The 9909-nt window shown below is 34.7% G+C and overlaps 1 pseudogene; it reads right to left on the bottom strand.

Annotated features, from left to right (window-relative positions):
- Positions 1–1884: 1884 nt before the first annotated feature.
- On the bottom strand, positions 1885–3794 carry LOC149530740 (cytochrome P450 86B1 pseudogene; annotated as a pseudogene).
- Between the last annotated feature and the right edge of the window lie 6115 nt (positions 3795–9909).

Raw genomic sequence — 9909 nt, 5'->3', positions numbered from 1 at the left:
CATAAGAATTATTTTTAAATCATGAGTAGAGAAAGGAAAAGAAATTATATTTTATTGTTAAAAGTTTATAAGTATATAATTGTGCACATAATTGAAATAATAATACATAACTAATTTTTTTTAAAATCATAAAATATTTATTATTCTTAATATAAATAGAAAAAGAAAAGTAATGTTATATGTATAAGAATATTCTAGTTTTTACCTAGTAGATATGTAAATTCAAATTTTATCTTTTAAAAATGATATTATAATTTTTTAATATTATATAACAATTAATAATTCACTATTAAAAAATTATTTAAAATTTAATTATATATTTAATTTTACATATAATTCTATATAGTCAAATAAAAAATATTAATCTTTAATTTATGCTTATAAATTAATATTTTTTAATCAACTTTTAAAATGAAATATAAAAATTGTTTGAAACAAAAACTTATTTAAACATTAAAAAATGAAACTAAGTGACTCTCGTTAAAAATTATTTGAATATGTGGGAAAAAAACACTGAGTGTCCGTAAGAAAAAAGTTCTTGTGAAATTATATGGCATGAATAGAAAAATTAATATTAAAAATTTTCCTATCAATTGGGTTTTGATTCCGTGTGTGCACAATAGTTGCCTTCACATGATGGTAAGTTAAATGACATTTAAAGTTGATTTGACATGAAGGCATGGACATGGATATGGGCATGAAATTTGGTGGGTGCAAATTTTTGGCTATTTAGGTAGTGCTATAAAAAAAAATGAGACCAATAGTTGTACAAAAAATGTACCAATACTTGTAGTGATGATGTGATATCACATCATTAGTTATTTTTTACAACTAAGAGTACATTTCATTCAATCATAGGTAGTCATCATTATACTAAAAACTTTAAGCTCACAACCAATAGTGCAATGTTGTGAGAGGAATTGAACATTAGTTAGATATTAGATCCTATCACAATCATTAATCAATAAGTATAGACATTAGGTCCCATCACAATCATTAAAACAACTTTAAATACTAGATCCTTTCCATTTCCTGGAAGTATACCTATTATTCTTATTTTAATTATGAAGACCAGATATGTATGATGAAAATATAACACAACATTGAACAAATAGCGGAATGAGAAACCAAGCAAGAAATCATAAAAGATATGAGAAACCTAAAATGGGCTTTGTTGATTACAGGGTGAGTCTATTAATTTATAGAGGAATACGTATTAAATGTTATCTTGACTATGCATAGAGTTGGCTATTACAATTAATGATGGACGGTGCAGCTGGTGTGTTGGACGCTCACTGATGTATTGGACACTCACTATCTAATACTTTCGGCTGTCTGTCTACAGCTGTTGATGGTGAGTAGGTGGGAGAAATTACTCCGCCAACAATGTATCCATAATTTGGGAGATAAGCCATCACCCTTTTAGGGGAGAGGACTTGATACTTGAACACCCTAACTTTGCACTTATCAAAATCTTACGTAAAAAATTCAAATCGCTCCCAATTTTTTTACAGCAGCTTACTTGGTGAATCGTCTACTTATAACTAAGGTTTCAAGTCCACGTCACTCGTTATGATGCCACATCAACATGCTTTTTACCAAGTTGTCCAAAACAGCCCAAAAAAAAAAGAGACCAATGGTCGTGCATAAAGGGTACCCATAATTGAACAGCTGATGTGGCATCACATCATTGGTTATTTTTTAGATCGAATGATACATTTTCATTCATTTTTTGATAATCATCATTGTACTAACAACTTTAAAATCACAAGTATTGGTGCAATGTTGTCAAAAAATTTGGACATTAAGTCAGCAAGTGTAGGTATAAAGTAAACAATTTCTATCACAACAATTAGAACCCGTTCAAGTATCGGGTCCTCTCCCCTAGTTCTCTCTTGGGTGAATGGTTGCGAGCAAACCATACTTCATGAAAAGCGAGAGTCCGTACTTTGGAACCACCGGGTGCTCATCAACAATCTTTAGGCCCCGTTTGGTTGTTGGCATAGGAATAGAAAATTAGAATAGAAAAATGGAATGAGAATGGAAATGAGGAATGGGAATAGAAATAGGCAATTCCAATCATGTTTGGTGCACTTGGAATTCGACTGAAATATGTTAATCTATTGTTTGGTTGTACAAAAATAGAATAGGAATAAGGTTAAGTTTTGTATTTTTAAAAACATTTTTTCTAAAAAAATTTTTAATTTATTATTTTTTTAGTTAATTCATTTTCATTTTCATTTTTTTAAACAAATAGATATAATTTTAAAAAATGTTATAAAAAAAAAAAATTTAAAAAAAAATTAACAAAAAAAATTCAAAAAGTAAAAGTACAAAAAAAGAAAAAATTAATAAAAAATAATTTTTAATGGAAAATCAGAATGGGAATGGAAATGGCCTATTCCAATAACAGATATTTTTTGGCATAGACATATGCTCATTTTAGGAGCAAAATTGGAATATGTCTTCTTATTCCCAATTCCGATTGAGCTTACCAAATAGCGAATATAAAACATATTCTAATTTCGTTTTCCTATTCCACTCATATTCCAGCAATCAAATGGGACCTTATAGAGGAGCGAATAAGGATGGAAGACGCAGCCCACTTCATCTGCCAGTACGCGAATTCTCTGCCCGTACAGCGCCTTGGTCCTGCGTTGAACACTAAAAACTTTGAATCCGATACCCTTACAAATCGACCGTTCTCCATCCACCTTTCTGGCTTGAACTCCAGGCAATCTTTTCCCCACACGCTCTCCAACCTGCCCGAAGAGTAAATCGAGTACAAAATCTGCTCACCCTTCTTCACAGGCGTGCCATCGGGCAGAACATCGTCTTCTACGGAAGCCATGAGCTCGATTGGAATAGGCGGGTGCAGCCGGAGAGACTCCGTAAGTGCTGCGTGCAGGTATTCCATCGGCTTCACTTCTTCAAAACTGAAACTAAACGGCTCCTCATGATCGTCCGGACTCTTTATCTTTCGGAGCTCCGCTAAAATCTCCCCTTCAACACGGGGATTCTTCGCGAGCAGCCAGAAGAACCAAGTGAGCCCGGGCGAAACCGTATCCTTGCCCGCCAAAATGAGGCTCACAAACAACTCGTGCACTCCCTTATCGGAATAAACCCGCCCGCTCTCCCGCTCGAACCGAATGAAAGACCGGCGGCATGAGCAGGCGGAACATGAGCGACTAAGTGGCCCCTCCGAAGGCCTCAATGAAGGGAAACGGCGGCAGACCCTGCTGGAGACAGTCGACTTCCACACCCGCGCCTAAGAGACAGGCGTTGTACAATGCAAGCCTGTGCAACACGTCTTGCAGGTCGATAATGGCGCCATCCTCACAGGCGCGGGTGAAGACGGGGAAGAGTTTCTGCTGCATAACGGCGGGGAAGGCCGCGGCGGCACGGTGGCGAAATGCGGGCGAGGCGAGGGACTTCCCGATGGAGACATTGAGGCGCTTTAAGGCCTCCCCGTCTTGCACCACAATTGACTCGCCCAACATGTCTCGAAACGCTTCCTTAAAAATCTCACCTTTGCGGAAATTGTGGTACCTGGTTTTCAAAAGGTATTCGATGTTGGCCGGGTCGGCCGTGAAGACTCGGAATTTCCAAGGGCCCGGGAGCCTGAATGTTCCGCCATTGATGATGACGAGATGAGTGAACCAGTCGTAGAGGTGCCCGAAATGGAGGAGCAACGATGGAGGCTCGCCCACCACTGGCCAGACCGGTGCCCCTCTGAAATTGGACCGCACCCTCCAACTCTGCAAAGCCCGGATGAGCATGGCGGTTACTATCATTACTCCTATGCACCCGACCACTTAAAAAAACGTCATTGACCCAATCCCTCGGATTGTCATTTCGTCAACGGCACTTATATACATTTTACCTGCCCTCAACACAACTCTCCATCGTCCGAGGTTGGTATCTGGTTTTGGAACTATTAATGATGCTATACTTAACAGTAGGTGGTTATATAAATTGAAAATAAAAACAAGGAAGCGGTAATTAGTAATTGAACATCAAAATCACTCATCACTGTCGAACAACCCCGCGCGCCGCCTTCCTCGCTGGTCTTAGTTATAACTCTCGATTTGAAAGTTACTAAGTGCTACCGATAATTGTTCCGGTGTTAATGGTTTTTTTTTTTGAGGGCGACCACTCGCTTCCAACAGAATTTAGGAATGCTATATTATATCTACAGGTAAAGGATGGGTTGATATTGGAAAAATTGGAAAAATAAAAGGAAAAACTACACAATCAATTTTAAGAGAAGCAACATGATGATTAGGGAAAATGTATGGTAGAGAAGTGCGTCTTAATGGCCTCCAATCTTTGTGCATCCAATTTTTCAATATCTCAATTTCAACAAGTTATAAAAAAAAAAATCATTAAAAAGTTTTATATGTATGATTTTTTGTTTTTTCTTATTTTTTTAAATTATTTGTGTACCATTACTAAAAGATATTAGTACATGATTATGAGACATTTATTTTTGCAAAACAATTAGTTTCTTGCTTTTTTTCAAAATAATTTATTAGTCTCGTTATGAAATTCTTGTTAATTTTGCTAAGACATTCATACATGTTAAGAGCTTTGTATTATGCAAAAAATTACAAATATTAATTTATTCATTAATTAATATTTTTAATATTAAAAAGACAATTAAAATATTAATTATTATTATTTTATTTAAAGGGGATGCCTTAAGGTTTTTGTTTGATTTTTGTCAATGATTTTTTCTTTCCTGTGTCTTAAATCCTACCTTGCTTGAGTCAATATGCTTTGTGGTCATGGGTTTGTTAACCTGAGCTTTTCATTCAATGTTGGTACCCTTTCTTGGAGGTAGTTGATCTATCTGGCGGAATGTATTACATTGGTTCGATAGAACCAAAATAATCTAGAACATGCAATTAAAAAATGATATAATAATGATAACAAGAAAGAAAAGAAATAAAGATAAAACTTTGGACATATCAAATATGGAAAGAGACCAGAATAAAACATTGGAAAGAAATAGGGATAAATCCATATATCTCGTTATTATATTTGGAAAGTGACAATACAACTCCAGTGAGACATAGTGTTAGTGAGAGACATTGTCAGTGAGACATATATACAACAGGCGAGGCATTGTTATAGGAATTTTTAAATAAGACAAATGCAATTTAGATGGTTTTATTCCCAAAAAGATTTCCACTTAGCACAAATCATTGTGTCATATTCTAAGTGTATGTTTTACTTACTCTATTATTCCTTCCTTTTAGCTTCACATTGCACTTTTGTTATATTTGAAAAGTTGTTAGAGGTATAAATTTATCATACCACTAATTCACCCCCTCTTAGTGGTACTTTATTCAAATAGTTACATTGAACACATTTCCCTTTAAATCAGGTAATCAATAATATTTACAAAAGTTAAAACACTTGGCCAACACTAGAAGATATCATCTATTTTTTGACACATACAAAATTTCCTACCTTACCAACACAAATGTTACTGAAAGTAATAAATGATGTAAATTAGAATCATATGAAAAGCACACCTTCCTACATCCTAGCCAAACCTCATGAAATAGAGCTTGGATGATTTGGGTCACATGGTGGGGTTATTTAACTCTTGCATTATTGGAAATTGAGTCTTGGCGGCCAACTTCATGAAGCATGTAACTTAATAGTTGCATTAGGAAATGGTGTAGCGATGCAAGAGCATCTTGGGTTCTTTGGCAATCTTGCATCAACCAAAAATATATTGAGAACTTCTATGTTTTGGTCTGTCATTTGTGGGGCAACCCTTGATGCATGTGTTATCACTTTCCATACAATTGGTTCCCTAATGTGTGCCTATCATAGACTATCATCCTATGTTCAAGGAATTTAATTTCATCTCTCTAAAGAGTTATTTTATTTTGTATCAAGGCGTGTTCATGTGGCTATTTTCTTCTGTGAGGATTTTATGGTTTAAGGCTTTCTACAACCTTTGAGATATCTTCTTGGATTGTGTGTGGATTGAGAGTTCATTTTTTCTATTGCCTATTTTTGAAAATTGGTCAAGTATACAGTTTGTAGGAAGGATGACTTGTCCATGGAATACTAGTTTCAGCATTTGATCATCATGATCTGCATAGTTTGTAGTCGAAAACCAAAAAAAAATTAGAAAAATATCACTACCTTTTTTGTGAATCTAGAATTTTTATTTGTATTTTTACTTTGTTTTGTCTTTAGTGCATTTTGTCTAGAGATTAACCTATCCCGTACTCATTTAGCCTAACTTTGTGCACTTACAGTTCCTAATCTGTATGCCTAAATTTGATGATTTTTTGGTGAACCTCCTTAGATGAGTGAAGAGCTTAAAGCTAACCTTTTGACTTTCCCACATTTATGTAGCTCTCTTTAGAACTTGTAGAGTGAGAGGTGATGTACAAGTGTCATTTTAAAATGTTCACACAAAACTCATTATGTTCACTCTCCAATAGCCTTTAACGAAAAAAATAGTACTTTTTGCACAAATAGACCAATCAACAACCAAGAAAGCTAAGAAATGTTCAACTATTAATACATGTGCGATTGGTTATTAGTACATGCCCTATCATTTTTTAAGGCTTCTTAATGAGAACTAATTAGACTTTTTAATGTGCAATCATTCAAACATAAGTGACAATTGAATCATTTCCCCTATCTATTAATTTGTAACAATACTAAAATATTTCCAAAAACATTTCTAGTTTTAAATATTATTATGATATGACTAATGATTTCATTTTTTCACAATATATATACTATTGTTATTAATGATCTCAACACATACTATTTTAACTATTAGTAGCTGCTAATTAGTTTAAAATATACATAACATATCACATAGCTCCAATAGACATCAAATTCATCATATCATCTAAGTAACACAACCTATCTAATCATTCTCTTTGTCGACTTTTTATATTAAGATTCTATGATTAACTAAATAGCTACAACATGCTTAACATATTATATTTGATCATTAATAGATGATAATTAAATTTAAAATATATGTAACATATCATATAGCTCGATAGACATCAAATCTCATATCTTGTGAGTAACACATGTTATAGTCATCCCCTTTGTCTACTTTTTATATTAAGATTTTATAATTAACTATATAGCTAAATATAATCAATTCATAATTTTAATTTTTTACTAATAATTAGTTCAATACATTAAAATCTAGAGAGAAGTACCACAATGAATTATGTATCACTATGATAGTTTATTATTAATTAGTCTAGAAATTCAATATGATAATTATTTTAAATTCAAATCTAAACAATAAATTAATTAGGTTTAGTACATGATGAGTAGATGTAATTGTATTTGACAATCATGAAAGGATAAATACAACAATTTAGAATAGAGGCTTAAAATATGGGTAGAGATATTGGATTATTAGAATGTAGATGATTAGATGCATATGCAAGAGATATCCTAAAATTAACACTACAAAAAAAATTTGGGAGATAAAATGTGGCAAGGTTGTAAAACAATTTTAAAGAGAAAATGTAATTAAAGTCTAAGATGAGACCACACGACCACATCGACACTATATTGCTTGTCAATTATTTTATGGTGTAATCATTTTGAGGGATTCTTAAGATAAGTAGTCTGTAGAAAGAAAAAAAATTCTCTCTCTCTCTCTCGGAGACACACACACTTATAGTTTTTCTATTTCACAAGTTATATATATCTTGTCTCCCATTTATGACCCTATTTTGTCCTTTTTGTATCCCTATATATCTGTAACTTCCTCTTTGTATCGCTATCTCAACCTTCTACCCACATCACTCCCTCTTTTTATATTTATCCACTTCTCCTCTATCTTTAACACACACACACACACACACACACACACACACACACACACACAATACCGTTTTTCTATTTCACAAGTTACATATATCTTGTCTCCCATTTATGACCCTATTTTGTCCTTTTTGTATCCCTATATATCTGTAAGCCCCTCTTTGTATTCCTATCTCAACCTTCTACCCACATCACTTCCTCTTTTTATATTTATCCACTTCTCCTCTATCTTTAACACACACACACACAGAGTATGTTTCTTCTTGTCTATCTCAAACTCCCTGTGTCTATCTTTCCCCCTTCCTTCACGAGGGGGGAGGGGGGTTTGGAATATATATATATATTCCCCTCTCTATCTAGATATTATAATCTTGACCTATCCCTGTCCCTTTTAAGCCCATATGTCTTGTACCATGTATGTATCTCTCAATTTCACTCTATCTCTCCTCCTCCTCTCTCTATTTTCTTGTATAAATGTACATATCTATCTCTCTCCTTGTCTTTCTCTACCTACCTATTGTTAGGATAAACCACAGGCAAAAATAAAAACTACATGCAAATATAACCAATAACAAAAAATAATAGATCACACAGAAATGAACACAAGGCACCAAGATTTAACGTGGTTCACCCAATCCCTGGGCTACGTCCACCAAAATAGCAAGTTTGATCTTATTACAATCCAATGATTACAATCTGTAATCCCTTACAGCTCAATACTGCCGCAAGAACCAATTTCGCATCACAACATAATGAAAAATACCCAACCCTAAACCCTTTTATACAAGTATTAAATCGCTTTAGGGTTATAACATGTCGGCCATAATACGTCGACTACCATGTCGGCCATGGCCCAAAACAAATTTTTGGGGCGCTATTTATGAAGTATGTACAGTACTTTCCTGATCAGTCACCATAATCTAACAATCTCCCACTTGGAGACTGGTCCTGTACCAATACCACTACCACATGGGGCTCCCACTAGGTCAAACCACCCTGGACTATGATGTTCTTTTATTCATGTTCAGTCTAAAAGACCAACCGAAACTGAAGAGGAGTTCAGCTTCTCCCGTGTTACAACCTTTGTCAACATATCTGCTAGATTGTCATCGGTATGTATATTCTCTAGCTTTAACTGTCCATCCTCCAAAACTGACCGAATGAAATGGTACCACAACTGTATGCGTTTGGTCTTAGAATGTAGAGCTGAATTCTTTGCAAGATGAATGACACTCTAACTATCGATGAACAAATAATTATCCTTTTGAGGATGTCCCAATTCTTCCAAGAAGAACTAAAGCCATATCATCTCCTTGGCTACCTCTATAGTAGCAACATACTCTGCCTCTATAGTGGATAGAGCATTAATCTTCTGTAACCTAGAAACCCAGCTCACGGCTGCCCCACCAACAATAAAGACATAAGTTGTAGTACTCCGCCTGGTATCAATATCCCCAGCCAAATCTGAGTCAACATAGCCCTGTAAATCAGTAGTAGAGCCCCCAAAGTGTAAACACTTATTGGATGTTTCTCTCAAATATCTGAGAATCCACTTGATAGCATTCCAATGCTCAAATCCTGGATGACTCATATACCTTCTAACGACTCCCACTACATGTGCAATATCTGGCTTAGTGCATACCATAGCATACATCAAGCTTCCTCTAGCTGAAGCATAGGCTACCTTGGACATCTTATCCTCCTCTTCCTATGTCTTGGGACACATCTCCTTAGTCAATTTCAAATGACCAGGTAAAGGTGTGTTGACAGCTTTAGCATTCTCCATAGAGAAACGTTGCAACACCTTCTCAACATAATCAGCTTGAGATAGCGTCAATGTTCTATTCTTCCTATCTCTGCAAATCTTCATACCAAGGATTTGTTTTGCTGCCCCCAAATCCTTCATAGAAAATGCATGTGCTAACTGGCATTTTAGCCCCTTAATATAATCCATGTTAGACCCAGCTACAAGCATATCATCAACATGTAAACATAAAATAATGTAGCTATCATCATCCAACCTCTTAAAATAAACACAGTAATCTGAATGACACCTATTATATCCATGCTCATGCA

The sequence above is a fragment of the Cupressus sempervirens genome, chromosome 11 (assembly GCF_028749045.1).
Source record: "Cupressus sempervirens isolate cs-2001-9-10 chromosome 11, ASM2874904v1, whole genome shotgun sequence".
Lineage (NCBI taxonomy): Eukaryota > Viridiplantae > Streptophyta > Pinopsida > Cupressales > Cupressaceae > Cupressus > Cupressus sempervirens.
This window is presented reverse-complemented; position numbering and strand designations above follow the sequence as displayed.